The 21,155-nt window shown below is 42.5% G+C and overlaps 2 protein-coding genes across 8 annotated transcripts in view; both read right to left on the bottom strand.

The window, feature by feature from the left end:
• The window catches only part of Xkrx (XK related X-linked), an 81,114-nt gene extending 69,168 nt beyond the window's left edge, over window positions 1–11,946 (bottom strand). For 2 of the 5 annotated variants that reach the window (XM_050127276.1, XM_050127278.1), the window contains exon 1: window positions 11,813–11,942. The gene's annotated coding sequence lies outside the window, so the exon portion shown is untranslated. Of the gene's footprint in view, window positions 1–11,812 lie in introns of all 5 variants that reach the window. The other 3 variants (XM_050127277.1, XM_050127275.1, XM_050127273.1) reach the window with 3 other exon arrangements.
• Nox1 (NADPH oxidase 1) overlaps window positions 1–11,955 on the bottom strand; it is a 151,634-nt gene extending 139,679 nt beyond the window's left edge. For all 3 annotated transcript variants that reach the window (XM_050127266.1, XM_050127269.1, XM_050127268.1), the window contains exon 1: window positions 11,813–11,955. The gene's annotated coding sequence lies outside the window, so the exon portion shown is untranslated. The remainder of the gene's footprint in view (window positions 1–11,812) is intronic.
• Between the last annotated feature and the right edge of the window lie 9,200 nt (window positions 11,956–21,155).

The following is a 21,155-nucleotide window of genomic DNA, read 5'->3' as shown; positions in this document are numbered from 1 at the left end:
AACAAAGCAGACTGAGCTGTGTGCTGGTGAGTCAAGAAAGCCACGGGATCCCACGCTCAAGCCAGTTGCCACTTCCAGGAACTAAAATAAGCCTCAACTGCTAAGAGACAGCAGGCCTTTGGGTCTGCTCAGGAAAGTAAGCCCAGCCCCAAGAACTGGCAGGCTATTTTACACAACTGAATGTTAGACAGCCATTAAGCACACAATTATGTGCACCGTGGGGATGGAAATCAGAATGTAAAATGATGGTAAGTGAAAACAAGATGACGGAGAGAGCGTGTTGACTGCAACTACATAAAGCACACACGTAAGAGCGCATCTCTAAAGCGCTTCAGAAAGGAATGAGCACTACAATTCTGTGAGAGTCCATGGCAGCTCCCACAGCAGGTTGTCCTTACTGTTTTCTCGGAGACAGTTTCACTATTTAGTCCAGACTGGCCTAGAACTTATCCTTCTGTCTCTAGCTGTGATAAAGTGCATGCTAGGCTTCCATATATCTGGGGGGAAAGGGGTGTCCTGACTAGTTTTATATCAACTTGACAAAAACTAAAGTCATCTGGGAGGAGGGACCCTCAATTAAGAAAATGCCTTCCTAAGAGTGAGTTGTAGGTAATCCTGCAGGGTATTTTCTTAAATTAGTGATTGATGTGGAAGGGCCCAGCACACTGAGTGGAGCCACCCCTGGGATTATGGTACTGGGCTCTATAAGAAAGCAGATTGTGCAAACCACAAGGAACAAGGCAGTAAGCAGCTCCCCTCTATGGCCTCTGCATTCGCTCTTGCCTCTAGGTTCCTGCCCTACTTGAGTTTCTGTCCTGACTTCCTTCGGTGATGAACAACAATGTGGAAGTATAAGCCAAATAAACCCTTTCCTCCCCAAGTTGCTTTTGGTCACGGTGTTTTATTGCAGCAATAGAAGCCCTAACTGAGATATGGGGTCTCATTTTATCCCAGGCTCGCCTCAGATTCTCTATGCTGGCAAGGATAACCTTGAACTTTTAACTCTCCTGGCTCTGTTTCCCAGGTGCTGGGATTAATGGCAGGTACCACATCTGGCTTATGGCAATGTAACAAAAGGCTTCCTGTATGCTAGACAGGCACTCTCTAACAGGGATACACCCAGCCTAATGTTTGTTTTTAAGAAAATTTTCCTTCTCATTGTATGAGGTCCAGAAACACCTGCTCTTTAGCTCGCACGGCAGCAAGCTCTGAATACAATTTGATTCCGGGTTGAGAGAACTGAATGCCACAAGGAAAAAAAAAAATCTGTTTCGAACCCTAAGCCAATCCAACAATCCCAAGCTAAGAATTTACAGACATCTGGATGTCTGTGAAGTCCAGCTACGAAGTTTTGAAATGCACTCACTTCTTCTGCAAGGAAGGAAAGTACACTCTCCTTTTTATCGTACACTGCCAGCAGGCTCTGATTTGTAAGCCACTGCTAGCTACAAAGGTCTCCATCTTGTTACCTCGTCACGGGCAGCACTCAGAATTGCTCAGTCTTATCCATCACACACATCTGGGTATCAAACTGAGTCAATGTCTCTCTGGAGACTTTGCTTCAGTGCTTGTACAGACTTTGTTTCTCTAGCACTGGCTTTCAGTCCATGATTTCTTTGTTTTATTAAACTGGAGTAGGTTTTTTTTTGGAGGGGGTGTAGATTAAGATGGAGTTAGGCTATGTAGCCCAGGTTGGCCCTGAACTTATGATTCTCCTCTTTTAGTCTCTCCAGTGCTGGGATAACAGGTGTGTGCCACTACAGCCAGTTGTTTAAGTTCTAATTTCTTTTGTTAACTTCGTACTCTGAACTAGAGTTTAGATCTACTGGGGTTGTAAATATAGTACAAAGAATTTATTTAGACCTTTCAATCCAGTTTGTCCCAATGGTAATCCAGTACACTCATCAAAACTATCAATTATTTGGCTTTCATCAGCCTTTTCCACTAATGCCTCTTTTCCACTCAGTATCTAATCAGGACTGTAGACAAGCTTTCTCTTTGGGGGTTAAAAAGGGGCAAACTCATAGGTGTTGGGAACAATTTATAGTGCTGAACTCTTGAGCCCAAAAGGGAATGCCATCATATCCGTACCAAAGTCCTGAATCCAAGACACCTCATCAGGGTTAGAGTCAAAACTGCATGTCTTACATGAGCACTTCTTACAATCGGACAAAGGGATCTGACAAGTGGGTTATTTTTAGTAAGTAATACCATTAAGGTGACGAATCGAGAGGGACGACCTTCCCTGTCTCTTTTCTCTGCTTCATTCCTCCTCAACCTGTATTGTAAATTTTCACTAGAGACTATAATATTTAAGTATAACATAAACACTGAGAAACAAACACCCACACCCACAGGACAGCGACTGTGCAATGTGTGGTTTTGTTTGCTGAAATTAAGTACCAGCTTTCAGTGGTTCAAGTTAATGATTCCTCAGCTTTACAGTGGTGCAAATGATACACATTTGGCAGAAATATATTTTGGATTTTGAGTTCAGGTCTTTTTCTAGACCAGAGATATGTAGTCCCATGTGCTCTGGTGATGCTGGGCACCTTCCAGTCATCCACGCCATCACACCAGTAAACACCTGCTACTCTACTGTGTACCATGGCTACTGAGCCAGCGCTGGGAGGTAGGGAGGATTAAATGCATTTTCAGCTCATGATGGGTGATAGAGATACGGCATCTGTGTATGCCACTATTATCCTCATTCTAGAGGAACAGGGACAGGAAACAGAGTGGAAGAGGTCAAGAAAGTTGTCCAAAGTCACAGAGTATGTCAATGGTAGACAGGAGTCAAGCCCAGGTCAGGCTTTAAAAAGTTGCTCCTTTAAAAAAGGCAGCATGTCAAACTGCCCCTTAAGTTCCTGCCACTGTTCAGATACTGCTGGATGTTAAGGGTGCAATACTCAATTCTTACAGCCCAGTGGGAGGAGACGCCTAAACAGCTGAGTATAATACAGCCCCCCCCCCCTTGCTCTCAAATATTCCTCGGCTTGGTTACAACTAAAGATAATTAGGCTGGGCAGTGGTGGCACACACCTTTAAATCACAGCACTCTGAGGCAGAAGCGGGAGGATCACTGAAAGTTCAAGGCCAGCCTGTTCTCCATAGCTAGTTCCAAGCTAGCCAGGGTTATATAGCAAAACCCTATCTCAAAAATTCCTGAAACACATGGTTTAAACTAACACCTTGAAATACTACATTTTTTTCAGACCTTCAGACTAAGAACCTCTGCCCTCTAAATACCTTGAGGTTAGTAGTTATGAATGTACTTTTAAAAAAAAATCTGTGTATGAATGTTTGGCCTGCATGTAAGCATGTGTAGCACAGGCCTACCTGGTTCCCTCAGAGGTCAAAAAAGGGGGCCAAATACTCTGGAAGTAGAGTTACAGATGGTTGTGAGCCATCGCCTGATACTCGGAGCTGAACCCAGGTTCTTTGCAAAAGTAACATGTGCTTTTAACCGCTGAGCCATCTATCTCTCGCACCCCACAAACGGCTTGGGACTATTTACATTATATCGCCCTCCCTTGTGAGGCTTCTAGCCAGATGTGGATAAACTCATCCAGCTGGGTTCCTCTGAGGAAAATGAAAAATACATTGTGGAAATCTATATGTTAGTGGACTAGAATCTGCTGAGGGGAAATTTGTGATGTCTCAGAAATAATAGCTATGTTCCACTTTAAGTGTCCTCCTGAATTTGTACTAATTGGCAGATTCTAAGAGAGTTGCCAATGGTTCACGACTACACTCTGTGGGCCAGCCATTCTGAATTATGTTCTTAGGAAAGATGACTAATGATCCTAGGAGTTATAAATTTTAATTTGATCTTAAGGGTGCAGGGTTAGAAGACTTAAATCTCAGCCATTGGCAATCATTCCCTTCTCCCGCCGGAAGACAGTCAACCTCATCAAACACTCTTAACCCCATGGTCCTCAGTGCTGGACACTCTGTAACCTTCAGTGTCTGTGTGGTCCCTCCAGAGACTACGACAATTTCATTAGTCAGGGTGGGGTCTAAGCCTTGGAAGTTTGAAAAAAAGAATCACTGGAGGCGTTTAAGGCACAGACAAGATTGGCAACTGTTGCCTCAACCAGAGGATAGTAATTGTGGCTGCCCATCAGAATTGCTTCAGGGATCCTTTAAAAATTCATATACTGGGTTGGAGAGATGGCTCAACTGTTAAGTATTAGGCTCACAAACAAAATGTCAAAAAGTTCAGATATTTGGACCATAGCCTACACCAATTAGGTCAGAATGACCACCTCAAGTCCTGTGAGCTATATTGAGATCTGGTCATTATGTCTTACCCTAAGTGACTCCTTGCTATATTGAACAGTGGCTTTTGAGCTGTGCACTACCCTAGGAGACTATATATATTCGAGACAGGGTTTCTTTGTGCATAGCCTTGGCTGTCCTGGAACTCAATCTGTAGACCAGGCTGGCCTTGAACTCACAGAAATTCACCTGCCTCTGCCTCCTGAGTATTGGGAATAAAGGCATGTGCCACCACTGTGAGTTCTCTGTGAGTGTGAGGCCAGTCTGGTCTACAGAGCAAGTTCCAGGACAGCCAGAGGTATCTCCAAAAACCAAAACAAAAGAACAACAAACTTAGCAAGTACACTAGACTAAGGGTGTACCTCCATCACTTGGACCCCATAAAGTGATGGACGCCTAACGCTGTGATGGCATGGCCCCATACCCACCTATCATCTGATACCTGGCATGGCCATGGCAAAGACCAATGATTCCCTGACATGGTTTGGTCCCTTACTGTTGAGGAAGCCTATTCAATTGCCTGCTCATCCACCTATTTATTTGCCCATCTGGGCCTAACCCTACCCCACCATTTCTTGCTCTCCACCCAGTCTGCCTTTTAACCTCACAGCTGAACACTAGTTTTGCTTCAACACTTGAGCAGCTGCCTCCCAGCACTGGTTGGTTCATTGTCTTGTCAACATAGACGTTTTCTGAGCCCATTGCTGAAACCTCTCAAACTCTGCGGCAGCCTCTTTAACTTGTATTCATTCTGTAACCCATACACGTACACAGAGATATATGGATGGATCTGTGTACTGTATGCCATGATAGTCGGAAAGATTGGAATAAACGAACTTGCATTCATCTCACCCAGGCTTCCAAGGTAGCTAGGTTTTGTGACAAATTGTCATTAAAACTGCTAAACCTTGTGAGTTTATTCAATAAATTCGGACACTGTGGAATGGCACAAACATGTTCCTCGACATTTCTAGTGACAGAAAACTAGAAGGCTTTTAAAAGCATCACTGAAGGGCCATCAAAATGGCTCAGTAAAGGTGCTTGCAGTCAAGCCCAACAACCCAAGTTCAACCCCAGGCCCCACATGGTGGAAGGAGAGAACTGACTTCTCCAAGTTGTCCTCTGACTGCCGCATGCAAGGTGCGGCATGAGCACACACATGATTAGAATGTACAGACGAGTCTGGGAAAAACAGTGGGAGCTAAAACTCCAGAAGTGACACAAGAGCAATGGCAAAAGCAGAGTGGTGGCTCACACCTGCAACCCTGGCACCAGAGGAGCTGAGGCAGGAGGACACTAACGAGGGTGATACAGCAAGACCCTGTTTCAACCCAACAACAACCAAAAAAAAAAAATGGGCCATTGCAAAATTGGTGCTTTAATTTTTAAAATAGACCTCTTTTATTACATGCATTTATGTATTCAGGAGGTGCACATGGGGCGCTCAGAGAACAGCCTGCCAGAGTCAGTTCTTTCATTCCACCATGTGGGGCCTGGGAATTGAACTCACTGCCTTGGCAGCAACTGCCTTTATCTGCTGAGCTATCTTGCCTGCCTTCAGTAACTTTAAAACACGATTAGTGAGAAGCAGCCAGTTTTGAAAGACAGGAAGAAGCCCGAGGATAAATAACTTAAAACAACTGTCCTACTTTAAGATGAAGGTGGCCTCACTTTCTACACGAGTGTATGAGGGTTGATTTTATGACTAGAATTACCAGCAGCTGATGGCATTAAACCCCATTTCTCCCATACCCACTACCGTCATCTGTTTTCCACTGCTGAGATAAAGGCCAGGACCAGAAGGAACTTGGGGAGAAGAGAATTTATTTTAGCTTACAGATGGAGGAAGCCAAAGGAGAACCTGAAGCAGAGACCACAAAGGAGTACTGCTTCCGGACTGGCTCTCGTGGCTTGCCCACTTTGCTTTCTTATATAACCTAGGACCACCTGCAGTGGGCTGAGCTGCCCACAATAATCATCAACCAGGAAAATGCCCCAGAGATACACTCACGGGTCAGCCTGATGAATGATATCTTCTCCAGCGGCTCCCTCTTACCATAACTCTACTTTGTGTCAAGCTGACAAAACAAACAAAAACAACAACAAAAACTTACCAGTATACCCACCAAAACAATTATGGAAGACGTGCAAAACTAAATGCTTTATGGGGACCCAGAGCGCTATCCAGAGGCCCTGCCTGGGTCTAGTGAGGAAGAATATCTGCAACCTGATGTGCACTTTTATTCAATACATCAACACCATCTTGGAGACAAAAACTGAAGACAAGGATTCCCACCACACCCATACACGTGTGAGAATTGTCTGGGAAGCTTTGAAAATAGTGGTGCTGAGGCCACACTCATAATGAATGACAGAACTATCTGAAGATATTATGTTCAAAAGCCTGTTTTAAGAGGTTTCCAGGGGCTAGTGAGATGGCTCAGAGGGTAACGGTGTTTGCCACCAGCCTTGATGATCTGAGTTCCATCCCTAGTATCGACCCAGTAGAAGAGAGAAAATGAACTCCCGCAAGTTGTCCGCTGACCGCCACACTCATGTACACACATATAAACATACAAAAGAGTGTCACGAAAGGTCCTTTGGTGATTTGTGTGCAACCGAGGCTGAAAGTTAGGGGTTCTGTAACTCGAGTGTGCATCAGCCATCACCAGCAAGTGATGGTAAAACACAGATCTCTGGATGCCAGCCCCAGAGGACCTAATTCAGCTGAATGAAGTCTAAAAGTCTATGCTTCTAACTGGCTCAAGTGATGCCAAAGCTGCTGGTCTAAAGAACACACTGGAAAAGTAAAGCGCCATCTAGAGTACTGGTGTTCAGCTTTGGCAGCATATTAGAATCACAAAATGTATGGAGGGTACATGTTAAGAATAGTAATACCTGATGTCCCAACCCAGGGAAATTGATAAAGGATACCAACTGAAGGTTTTTAACCATAAATAAAAATACTTTTAAAGTTTGCAGGCAAGTGAGTGTTGGGCAGATTAAGTCAGTCTTAGAAAGACAAATACCATGTTTTCTCTCACATGTGATTCATAGAGTTTAAATATATATACAATTAGATATGACCTAAAAGTAGAATCGAGAACTGTCTAGGTGATGAAAAGAAAAAGAAACTAACATGAATGGAGTGAGGAGGCTTTGCAGGGGGAAGAGATGGCCAGTGTATAAGTGTATTTTTAAATGAAGATGTCCTTATGTAATGGTACCATATATGCTGTATAAAGACAAAGTTGTTAAAGAAATCTCCAAGAGCAATAGCTCAAATAGCAAAAGAACCCAAAAGAACGAAAGCATTTTTAAAAAACAAAAAGAAAACATCCTTATGAAATACAAGCTGTCTAATAACTATGTGCTAAGAAAAAATGTAAAGGAAGAAAAGAAGGCTCATCCCTGGGCCTTTCCCTGCAACAATGAATCTGTGTGTAGTCCAGACTGGCCTTGAGCTCACAGCTAGTCTGCTGCATTCGTCTTTCAAGTTACTGGGATTACAGGCATAAGCATCGAAACCCGGATCCCTTCTAATGTTTTTAAGTGATTATGTACTGTCCTGTGTAGTGTGTGTATTTCTGTATACAATGTTGTCTTGACATCTTGATTAACTTTGTGGCTAAAGATTCTACCAGTCCCCATAGGGCTAGGCAATTTGTGGAGACAGAAAGGGCTGAGCCCAAAGCTATGTTAGTCAGCATTCCATTACTGAAACGTGATTCTTAAGATAAACAACTTGAAAGCTTGTTTTAGCCCACATTTCTGGTCCACGGCCATTTAGCCCATTGCTTTTGGGCTGGTAGCAAGTCACGTCAGCAGGACAAAGGAACATATGGTAGAGAAAAAGCTTGTCACTCCATGATAGCCAGGAAGTAAAGAGAGGGAGAGGAAATGAGCAGGATTCCAATATCCCTGTCAATGATCTAACTTCCTTCCATGAGATCACGGGTTCTCAAGCTGCGGGTCACAGTCCCTTTGGGATCAAATAACCCTTTCACAAGGGTGGCATATCAGATATTTACATTATGGTCCATAACAGTAGCAAAATCGCAGTTATGAAGTAGCAATGAAAATGATTGTATGGTTGGGGGGAGGTCACTACAACATGAGGAACTGTACTAAAGGGTTGCAGAATTAGGAAGGTTGAGAACCACTGCACTAGACCCTACCACCTAAAAGTTCCATGACCTCCCAATGGTACCCCAGGTGAAGAACAAGCTTTTGACACGTGGGCCTTCAGGAACATTTCCAGGTCTAAACAACAGTATCTCTGGAGAATAAAACAGCCATTTTAGATCATACTTCCTGCAACCACCCCGAATATCCAGAAAGGCAACACTCTTCTACCTTTAGCGTCCCAGGCCACGTGGCAGACACTAGAGGCCACCCCTATAGCTGAAAGACCTGCCAAAACTGTTCAAACTAGTTGGATATAAACCGCTGTCACTTCTCCACCTTTCCTGAGGAAAACCCAAAGAATAACACTGCCTAAACCTTTCCTTCATATTTGCCTTCTGCCTGCTGATGATTCTCGTGTCTTCCCTATGTAGACCTGTGGCAAACTTCATACTCTAGCACTATAAATGTATACTATGCTGTGTTCTTGAACTTCCATGTCTCTTCTTGCTGCCGCACCTGACTATCTCCGAAAGCAATGCACAACATTAGTGGTGAGTAGTGGCACATAGTCATAATATAATTCAATATAATATGAGGGATAAAGATCAGCCTTAGCTACATAAGGAGTCTGAGGCCAGCCTTAGGCTAATTGAAACCTTGATTCAAAACACCAACAAAGCAGGCTGGAAATGAACCTCGATTGATAAGAGCATTTGCTTAGCATGGGCAAAGCCCTGGGTTCAATTTTCCAGCATGACATAAAAATTAGGTCTGATTGTACACACATGAAAATGAAACAGAACTCAGGAGACAGAAGCAGGATGATTAGAAGCTAAAGGCCATTCTTGGCTGTACTGTGTGGAAGACAACCTGGAATACATGACATCCTATGGTGGTCTGAATGACAAAATCCCCCATAGGCATAGATTTGTATGCTCAGTCCCAGAGGCTGCACAGCCCAGAGACCTAGAATAGAACCAAAGATGATTGGCAAAAAGTGATGTCTAATGACAGTCTGCTATACTTGCTGCCTAGACCAATGGTCATCAGAGAGGCTTCACCCAGAAACTAGCGGGAACAGACACAGAGACCCACAGCCAAACAATTGGCAGACCTTGGGAAATCCCATTAAGAGGGAGAGGAAGGATTGTAGGAGTCAGAGGGGTCAAGGACACAACAAGAAAACCCACAGAATCAACTAACCTAGGCTCACGGGGGCTCACAGAGACTGAACTGACAACCAGGGAGCTTGCGTGGGACTGACCTAGACTCTCTGCACATATGTTACAGTTGTATGGCTTGGTCTTCTTGTGGGACTCCCAACAGGAGCAGGGACTGTCTGGCTGCTACCTGCTTTTGGAGACCCTTTCCTCCTACTGGGTTGCCTTGTCGAGCCTTAATGGGCGAAGAGGTGTCTAGTTCTACTGCAATTTGATATGTCAGGGCTGGCTGATATACATGGGAGGCTGCCCTTTTCTAAAGAGAAAGGAGGAATACTAGATAGGGGAGGGTATTAGGTAAGGATTTGGAAGGAAAGGAGGGAGGGAGGGAAAACTGATGGGTCTGGGAAATAAATAAAAAAAGAAAGAAAGAAAGAGAGAGAGAGAGAGAGAGGGAGGGAGGGAGGGAGGGAGGGAGGGAGGGAGGGAGGGAAGGAAGGAAGGAAGGAAGGAAGGAAGGAAGGAAGGAAGGAAGGAAGGAAGGGCCTTGTTGGAGAAGGTGTGTCACTGGGAGGGGGCCTTGAGCTACTGCTCTGGAACCTTGCCTTCCATTGTGCCACCACACTCTCTACCATGATGATAATGGGCTAACCCTTCGTAACTGCACGCAAGCCCCCACTTAAATGCTTTCTTTTATAAGGGTAGCCTTGTTCATGGTGTCTCTTCACAGCAACAGAACACTAAGACAGACGCTACTGCAAAAATATACAATATTTTTTATAAGTTTTAACAGCTATCTTCTTTTGAGAAGCAGTCTGCTTTCGGAGCAATTAGAACTAAGACAAATTTTAATTACCTGTTGAGCTGATTATTATGTTGTAAGTCTGGCCACACATGCTAACTTCCTTGGCTTCCAACCATGAGTATTCAAAATATATAGCATAAATGGCTAGGCAACCACCCAAGGACAATTCCAGAATCGAAAAGTTCATGGACTACAGATGAGTGAATACAGTTGGTCTCAATATCCACTTTATTATAGTGTGTACTGGATTACTAGAGGCTTCTGACGCTGTCTTCCCCCATAACACTCAGCACAATCAGAAGTATTCAGCCCCTACTTTGAGAGTTTCTTAACCCTTCTGGGTATCTCTACTGACCAATTCTCCTTCTACAGGTAAGAAATAAATGGTGCTACTGCTCCTAGAAATAACCACATTTTCTTTTTAAGTTTTTAAAAAACTATTTTGTTAATTATGTATATTTGCATGTGGGTGAGTATGGGTTTGTGCATGTGAGCGAGTGTCCATGGAGGTCAGAATAAGGTATCGGATCCCCTGGCCTACAGTTACAGGCAGTTGTGAGCAGCCTGTCATGGGTACCAGCAATCAAACCTAGGAATTCTGCAAGAACTATATGTGCCTGGGTGATGCTGAGCCGTTTCTTCTGCCCTGGACATAAGCACATTATCAAAGGACATTTTAGAAGTGTCAAAGTCTAGACAACCTAACTGCCCTGTAATCACTACATAACATTGTCTGCTTTTGTGTGTATGTAGTGTGTGTGTGTATGTATATGTGCATGTACGTATGTATGTATGTATGTATGTATGTATGTATGTATGTATGTACCTGTGACTACACTTGTAGAGGCCAGCAGTTGATAAACATTTTCCAAGTCCTTTTTTTGAGAAAGAGTCTCTCACTGAAGCTGGAGCTCACTTCTTAGCTAGACTGGCTGGTCAGGAAAGCTCTCAGGATCCCCCTGTCTCCAGTTCCTAGCACTGGAAGAACAGACCTGTTATTTGAAAGTGAATGGTGGACTCGAAACTCAGGTACTTGTGTATGTGCAATAAGCAAGTGACCTACTTAGCTTCCCCACCCCGCCCTTTTTTTTCCCCCAAGACAGAGTTTCTCTGTGTAGCTTTGGAGCCTGTTCTGCAACTCACTCTGTGGATGAGGTTGGCCTTGAACTTACAGAGATCCACCTGCCTCTGTCTCTCAGTGCTAGAATTAAAGGCATGTACCACCACCACCTGGCTCCCTAGCCCCTTCTTCTGCTTTGTAAGAAATCCAAGGAGTTTGGAGCATTCAAAGCTAGGCAAATATGGGTAATCCCAAAGAAATATGACAAGCTATAGTTCAATCCGCCTCAGAGGAGGCCAGCTAAACTCTAGCTGGGGATACAAAGACTGGTTTCCTGGGAGGCACATCCATGGTCTCCAATGCAGCAACAGGCCAAACCTGATGATGTCCCTGAAACTTCAGCCGTAGCAGCCTGCAGTCTCCTAGCCTTATCGAGTGAAGAGGAGTACCAGTTCACAGTGTGGGGTGTGGGGAAACAAATCCACGGGTACAGCTTCTCTCAGGACAAAGGGTTCACCGAGGAGCTTCTTAGCAGAGTTTGGAGGACAGCACAGCCTGTAGAAAGAGACCATAGGATCAGTTCACAGAAAAAAAGAGAAGCAACTACCAGACTTAAAATTGAAGTTCTTCCTCTGTAGTCACACAGGCCCATGTGTCTGGCATCTCCATGACCCATTATTTCCATGTAACTGTTTTGCTTAGCCATCTTCCTCACTAAAATACAAATGTTCAACTTACAGCGAGGTTATGGCCCAACAAACCCATTGCAAGCCAAAAAATACTAAATCAAAATGCATCTAAAGGACTGCGAACATGCTTCAGTTGTCAAAGTATCTGAGTTCAATGCCCAGAATCCATGTAAAAAATGTAAAGTGTGTTGGCATATGCTTGCAAACCAGTTCTAGGGGGTGCAAAACCAAGCAGATCCCTGGGGCTCACTGCTGGCCAGCCTAACCTCCTGGGTGAAATCCAGGCCAGTGAGAGAGTCCCATCTCAAAACCCAAGGCAAATGGGTCCTGGGGAAACAACACCTTTAGGTTGTCTTTTGGTGCATACACACATGCACATAAAAATGCATCCAAGTAGCTGGGGTAAATCTCAGTCTCTGAGTTAGAGCATATGATTAGCATGTACAAATTTCTGGATTTGAACCCTATACATATATATATTATATAATTTATATATGTATGTAAGGTATATATTATCAAACATCACAGCTTACATTCATAAGACCCTAAGACAGGTACCCACTAAACTCTCCTAAAAAGGTTGTTCCAATTTCTACCAACTCTTTTATAGTTTTACACTATCAGACTTTTTTTTTACCATATGTACACAGTATCTTGCTGAAATTGAAACTGCTTTGCCTTTTTGAGGACATGTTTAGTAATTTTCTCAGTGTGATATCTGAATTCTAGGTTTAGTCTTAACCACTGCATTTTAAAATTCACTGTTATTATATATAATGTGCAGTATAATGAATACTTTCATCTGAGTCAAAATGGAATAACATTAAGAGGTACACAAGGTAATCGCCTTTGCCATCTCTCATATGTCCCCAGTTCTTTCTTTATAAAATATTTTTAGATTTATGTAATTTTCATGTGTATGAGTGTTTTGCTTGTATGTATGTATATACACAACATACGTGCCTGGTGTCTGGGGAAGTCAGAAAAGGGCACCAGGTCATCAGAAATTGGAGTTGCCCATGGTTATGAACCACCACATGGGCACTGAAAACCAAACTCGAGTCCCTCTGCAGGAGCTCAAGTGCTCTTAACCCCTTAGCCAGTTCTACAGCCCTGTTCCCAGTTCTTTCTAGACAAAGACAATTAATTGTTATTAGGGTCTATTTCTGAAGGGGGGTCCTTCCATTAATTCATTTTTAAAGAAAACATACAAAGTGATGGGCTTCCTTGAGCTATTTTCATTCACTTATATCATATCATTCTCATTAATTTTTTTTGCTCCTCCACCCTTCCTTGTGCTTCCTGTCTTTCTGACTGAGTCTCTTCCTTCCCCCAGGGAGCTCCTGCTTCCACTTACCATAGTCCCTTAAGATTCCCTTGCTATTTTATATTCCATACACAAACTCACACATACATGCACAAATGTTTATAATGTAGACTCCATGTATAAGAGAAAACATTTAGCATTTGTCTTCCTAAGTTTGTCTTATTTCACTTAACATAATATTCAATAATCAAATTTCCTGCAAATGTGATTTCATTCTTCAAGATTTACCTTTTCATCATGTATATGTGTGTGTGTGTGTGTGGTGCATGTAAGTGCACACACATGCAAGCATGCATGTGAACACATGCAAGCACATGCATGTGAATAGCTGCCCAAGGAAGCCAGAGGTGTTCGAGTCCCCTGGAGCTGAAGTCACAGGTGGTTATAAGCTGCCTATTGTGGGTGCAGGTGATGAAAGTCAGTGGTACATTCTCTTAACTGCAGAACCATCTTTGTAGCCTCAATTTAATTGCTCCTTATCAGTGTCTCATATAACTGACTAGAGTCTCTCTATGAAAGTATAAGTATAAGCACGTTCTTCTCATCCTTCAAATTAACCTAGTATATGAACAATTCTATACCTTACTAGTTCTATTTAGTGACAACCTTATCTCAGAACTTAAATCAAAAGTCACAAAAATATACTTGACTGCACTTCAAAAGATACTATTGAGCCATGTATTGTAGCGCACACCTTTAATCCCAGCACTCAGAGGCAGAGGCAGGCAGAACTCTGTGAGTTTGAGGCCAGCCCAGTCTACAAAGCAAACTCTAGGATAGCCAGAGCTACACAGTGAGACAATGTCTCAAGAACACAAATGGAGAAGGAGGACGAGGAGAAGGGAGAGGAGGCAGAGGAAGAAGAGGAAGAGGAGGAGGAATTGGGGATGTAGCTCCGCAGCAGTGGAGTACTCACTGGCTTGTATGAGGCGCGGGATTTGATATCTAGCAATACCCATGAACACAAACAGAGACATGAACACAGAAAACAAAGAGAGAACAAGCAGAGAGGGATTTCTCCAACTCATATACTTGACATGGAACTTCTAGCAAATATACAGAAGAATTCTAAAAACTCAACAGTAGAAAGTCAACCCAGTTAAAGATGGACGTAAGATCTCAATCTTGTATTAACCAGCAAATATCTCCAGGTTTATAGCTGACTAAAAGAGGAGCTGGAAAAATAGCTCCTTTGGCAGACTGCTAGTCTAGCCTGCACAAAGACCCGGGCTCAATCCTCGGCACTTCATAACCATATTCAATGGTGCATGCCTGTAATCCTAGCTTGAAGGAGATGAAGGCGGGATCACAAATTCAAGGTCAATCTGGGCCATCATGGAATGCATGAGACCCTATCTCCAAAGAAAAATGCAAAAAGATATATTAAAAAAAAAAACTCTCAGCCTAGCAATGGTGGCTCACGCCTTTAATCCCAGCACTCAGGAGGCAGAGGCAGGTTTGGTTTACAGAGTGAGTTCTAGGACAGGCAGGTACTTGGAGAAACCCTATCTTGAAAATGCAAAAACAAACAAACAAAAAGAACCATTCAAAAACCTTTAGTCATTGGGGAAATGGAAAGAAAAGCCACAATGATATACTGAATTGCCATCTTAAGGAGGAAAAAGGCAGCAACCAGAGCTTAGGATATACCTCACTGGAAGAATACCTGCCGACTAGGACACAAGTGGTCCTGGGAGTCATTGCCAGCACGGCAAAATAGTTTTTTTTTAAGTCAATAACGAGACTTTGTGAAGGTACAGGAGAAATATAGAGAAAGTGGAATACTACTGTTGGTACAATAGGGCAGCTGTTTGAAAACCAAGCGAAGCTCCTCAGAGGGTTCAACTAGTTTCCATTATGGGCCAGCAATTCCCCTCCCAGGTCTTTCTCAAAGAAAAATGAAAGAAAAACTTGCACGTGAATATTCATTGCAATGTTATTTATAAAAGCCATCAACCCATGAGCAGATAAGTAAGAGACAATATATACATACAATATTATTCCCTTTTAAGGGCAAAAAAAGAAAATGAAACACCAATAAATGTTAAGCACAGATGAACATCACACACATTATGCTAAGTGAAAGATGTAAGGAAGCACACAATACATGACACAATTCAATTCAATGAAATGCCAGGCAAAGCCTTAAACAGAAGGCACATTACGGGCTGCCTAAGGTCAGACAGCAGGGGTGGAGATAGGCAGTGATACTAAAAGGCACAGGTTTTTTTTTTCTTTTTTTTTTTTTTGAGATGACAAAAACAATCTGGACTTAGGTGGTGATAATGGCTGCATGAGTTTGAAAGCAAACCAACCACAACTCATTGAACTGTATACTTAAACATAAAAGATATCCCATCAGTGGTAGTGGACACTTTTAATCCCAGCACTCAGGAGGCAGAGGCAGATGGATCTCTGTGAGTTCGAGGTCAGCCTGGTCTACAGATCAGATTCTAGGACAGTCAGAGTGGAACACAGAGAAACACTGTCTAGAAAAAAAAAACAAAAAACAAAAACAAGCAAAAACGAGAGAGGAGAGAAAGATTGATTGATTTTGGTATATATATATGTGTTTTGCCTACATGTATGTCAGAGGGATGGAGGCCAGCAGGAGAACAAGGCCCTCTGAATTGACTAAGCAAGGCACATATGAGCTCACATAGACTGAAGCAGTAAGCTTGGGTCTGTTTTTGTTTGCTTGTTTGTTGAGACAGGGTTTCCCTGTAGCTTGGAGCCTGTCCTGGAACTTGCTCTTGTAGACAAGGCTGGCCTTGAACTCACAGAGATCTGCTTGCCTCTGCCCTGAGTGCTGGGATTAAAGACATGTGCCACCACCGCCCAGCTGCCTGCTTGGATCTGCACCAGGTCCTCTGCATATATATTACAGCTATCAGCTTGGTGTTTTGATGGGGCTCCTGATTGGGAGAACTAGTGGATCTCTGGGTCCTGGGCCTGCTCTTGAGACTTTTCCTCCTGTTGGGTTGTCATGTCCAACTTTGATACGATAGTTTTTGCTTCATCTTTTTTTTTCTTTTGTATTTTGTTTTATTGTATGCTACAGCCATTATATATAAAATAGTTAATCCTTGTGAAACAGAAATCCATAAAGATTCAGAGAGGTAGATGTTAAGGATTGACAAATAAAGACTGTGTGTTATTATATATGTTAGAGAAGCTTCTGTACAAACTTCAGATCTAGGTCTCTTGAATATCCACTGGTTCATGAAAAGTGGTTTAAGAAACCTCAAGATTTGCTTCATCTTTTTATATTTTATTTTGCCATGTTTTGTGGTTATCTCTTAGAAGCCTGTTCTTTTCTAATGAGACAGAAAGGGAACAGATCCAGATGGAAGGGGAGGAGGGAGGAACTGGAAGGAGTACATAGAGGGAAACTATAATCAGGATATATTGTATGAGAAAAGAACCTATTTTCAATTTAAAAAAAAGGCTTGTTTTAGTTTATGTGTGTGGGTGTTTTTATTTTGGTAAAATACATGTAACACGGAGGGTGTGGTGGTGCATGCCTTTAATCCCAGTACTTTGAAGGCAGAGGCAAGCAGATCTCTGTGAGTTGGAGGCCAGCCTGGTCTACAAGAGCCAGGGCAGGCTCCAAAGCTACACAGAAAAACCCTGTCTCAATACCCCCAGCCCTCTACCCCCCAAAACAACAAAATATATGTAACATGAATTTTAAGCACTTTTAAATATATTTTATTTTTTGAGACATGGTCTCATTATGTAGCTCTAGAACTCAGTACGTAAACCAAGCTGGCCTCAAATTCACAGAGATCTGCCTGCCACTGACTCCCAGGTTCTGAGATCAAAGGTGTGTTCCACCACTGTACCCAATAATTAGAGAAGGTTGTGAGCCACTATGTAGGTGCTGGGAACAAAACCAGGGTCCCCTGCAAGAGCAACAAGTGCTCAAGAGCTCTTAGCCACTGAACTATCTCTAGTCCCATGAAGTATGCTTTTTAATTGGTAAAATTGTATGAATTATAAAATAAATCTCCATAAAGCTGCTGAAAACTAACATATTGTCAAGACTTTCCATTATCAGTACATTATATTTTTCTACATAGTGGTAGTCTTCCATCTTATGGATAAATCATAAATAATTTATCCAGTTCTCTTCTGATGACTTTTATATTTTCTCTTTTAATGTTAAAATATTATAATAACTAATTTTATGTCGTTTATGTTTGGAAGTGATCTGCAGGATAAAAATCAGAGGAATGGGAGCTGAAGAGATGGCACAGTAGTTAAAAAACTAACCAGAGGACCCAGGTTCAATTCCCAGCACCTATACTGCAGCTCACAACTGTCTGTAACTCCAGTTCTAGGAGATCTGAAGCCCTCTTCTGGCCTCTGTGAGATCAGGCAATGCAAGTGGTGACATACATTCAAGGCACTCATACATATATACTCATACACATGAAATAACATAAAACATTTTCTAATTGAGGCATGTAACTCTGGGTCACCAAGTATGCATATATTTAAATTTTTAATCTACATTACTAAATTTACCTCCAAAGGGATGATACCGACTTGTACAGATTAGTGCTCAATTCATACCAGCAAAAATTTTGATTTCTAGTGTTCCCATAATGTCAACAGTGCATTATCAAACTTTTGCACGTTTTCCAGTTTGGAATGTAAAAAGTGTTTCTCTAGGGATGTGGCCCCTGGTAGGCTGCCGGAGGATAGCCTGCGAGCATACAGGCAGCACTAATTGGACTCAGTGGGTTATTTAAAGAAAAGAAACATGGAGTTGGGAGCGGGATGTGTTGGGGGTCTAGAAGGAGTTGGGGTGGGGTAATAGGTTGGATATGATCAAAATGTGCTGTATGTATACACCTATACACAGAGGGGGGTGTATCTCAATGTACTTTGCTACAGGTTTTAGACAGACTGTTTCTATGTAGCTCGAACTGGCTTCAAACTCATAATACTACTGCCTCATTATCCTGAGTGCTGGATTACAGGCATGTGCCACTAAGCCTGGTTTCAATACAGTTTTAACTCTCATTTCCATTCTCTTTCTGTGTCTCTGTTTTTCCTGACATAATCTTTCTATGTAGCCCTGCATGTCCTGGAACTCATTCTGTAGACCAGGCTGGCCTAGCACTAAGAACTCTGCCTCTCTTTGCCCCGCAAGTGCTGGGATTAAAGCATCCAGTTTATATTTCTATTTTCATGGTGAGGCAGCATCATCTTATAATGCACCAATGCGTTTATAATATTTCCTTTGCATATACCCTGTTAGTTTTCCAACTGTACAGTTTTCCTGTTTCTTTTTGGTTTTTCGAGACAGGGTTTCTCTGTAGCTTTGGAGCCTGTCCTGGAGCTAGCTAGCTCTTGTAGACCAGGCTGGCCTCAAACTCACAAAGATTCGCCTGCCTTTGCCTCCCAAATGCTGGGATTAAAGCTGTGTGCCACCATTGCCCGGCCAGTTTTCCTGTTTCTTATTGACCTCTAGGGCTTGATTACAGACTGAGGAAAAAGGGGTTTGTAATATGTACTGCAAATTGTTTCCATTAAGTGAAATTGCTTACGGTGCTTTTTGTTATGCAAAAGTTTCAGATTTTTCTCCAAAGTTTTATTGAAACATTATTCATACTGTATGCTTTATCCATTTATACAGCTCAGTGGTTGTTGGTATATTCAGAGCATGCACTTACCATGTGCATTATCAGCAATTTCATTTTCATTAGCCCAGTAAGATGGCAGGTACCGCAGAACAGCCATACCTCCCACTGGACTCCCAAACCTTTCAATTTCTGTAGACTTGTCTATCCTGGACATTTTCTATAAAAAGAATCACTTAATATTCATTCTCTCTCTCTCCCCCTGCCCAACGCCTGTGCACGAGCGTGCGTATGTGTGTGTGTTTGTGCGTGCGTGTGTGTGTGCGTGTGTGTGTGTATGTTGTTTATATTTGTGTGAGAGGATGCACTTGCCCATAGAGGCACATGTGAATGCCAGGAGTTGATTTTGTGATGTCTTCCTCAATTGTTTCTCCATCTTAATTTTGGAAGACAGGGTCTCACTCAACCTGGAGCTCATGAGTTGGATAGGTGGCTAGTCAATGAGCCCCTGGGACCCACCTGCCTCTGCCTGCCAGCACTGAGGTGGGGTTACAGATGCATGTTGCCACACCTGACTTAATATTTGCTCTTCCGTGTCTGGCCACTGGATACCAAGCCTTATCTTCTCCTATTCCATGGGCTGTCTTTTCATTTTCTGGGTGGTAACATCTGTAATAAAATAAGGGATTTTTGCTTTGTCTTGATTTTAATACTATTTTTCTTTTTTCTTTGGGCATTTGATGCCATATTAAAGAAGACTTTGCCCAACCCAAGGTCATGAAGATTTTAAATATTTTCTTCTAAAAATTCTGAAGAATCAGCTCTCACTCTCACATTTACTTCTATGATACATTTTTTGTTGTTTTGGTTTTGTTTTGTTGACACTGGCCCTTAAGTAGCCCAGGCTGGCCTCAAATTTACCACGTAGCCAAGGCTGGGTGACCTTAAATTCCTGATCTCCTCTTGCTTCTACCTCTCAAGTGCTAGGATTATAGACATTGATCACCACTCCTGACTTAGTACTATTATACATTTTGAATTCATGGCTGTGAATGGTATACTACAATGAAGGTAGACGCTACATAGAAAACAGCAGTCCTGAAAGATTAGCTTAGCAACAGTGTAGCCATCTTCTTGTCCATAATTACTCCCCATGATGCTCACATAGTAAAAATCACTGAATGATGAACTTTTTAGACCATATTTCCAGGGCTGGAAAGATGGCTCCACATTTAAGAGTGGTGTCTGCTCCGGCAGAGGATCCCGGTGAGGTACCCAGCACTGACATATGGAAACTCATGACCATCTGGACCTCAAGTTCCAGAGGATCCAACACCATCTTCTAGCTTCTTTGGGCACATAGGCAAACACTTATACACATAAAATAAACCTTTATAAAAATATAAAATATTCCCACAGTTAAGTATTTTATGTAGTATCATTTTAGCATTCTTCTATATCATTTAGTGAGTTTAATAGGTAGTTCTTGAAGAAAAATAAGAAATATAAATAGCCAATAAGTATTTTTAAAAGTGTTCAACATCCTTGCCATCAGGGAAATAGAAGTTTTAAACTGCTCTAAGATTCTATCTTACTCCAGTCACAATAACTAACATCAAAGAAACAAATGACAACAAATTCACTGCAAGTAGGAGTATAACTTGGTAAAGCTACTGTGGAAAGTAATGTGGAAGTTTCTCCAAACAAATTAAAAACAGAATTAGCATATGACACAGCTCTAGCACTCCTGGATATATACCTAAAGGATCCAGTCAGCAGAGACACGTGTGCCCATGCTTACCGCAGCCTTATTCACAACAGCTATGGAGTAGAAATAGTCTAGATGTGTATGAAAAAATCGTTTAAAATGCAATGTAGGGCCGGGGAGAGAATTCAACAGACAAAGGCTTGTCATGCAGCTCTGAGGACCCATGTTTCCATCCACAGCACCCATGCAAGAGCTTGGTGACAGTACAGGTTTGTAACAGTGCTCAGGGTTAGGGGATAGAGAAAGGCAGACATCAGGGCCTCACTGACTAGTCAGTCTAGCTTAAATGACAAGTTTCAGGTTCAGTAACCCTGTCTCAGAAAAGATGGAGGGCCAGTGAGCGGGC

This window comes from Alexandromys fortis, unplaced genomic scaffold, assembly GCF_014885135.2.
Source record: "Alexandromys fortis isolate MF-2015 unplaced genomic scaffold, M_Fortis_MF-2015_v1.1 scaffold_241, whole genome shotgun sequence".
Taxonomy (NCBI): Eukaryota; Metazoa; Chordata; class Mammalia; order Rodentia; family Cricetidae; genus Alexandromys; species Alexandromys fortis.
Note: the sequence above shows the minus strand (reverse complement) of the source record. Positions and strands in the feature narration are given on the sequence as shown.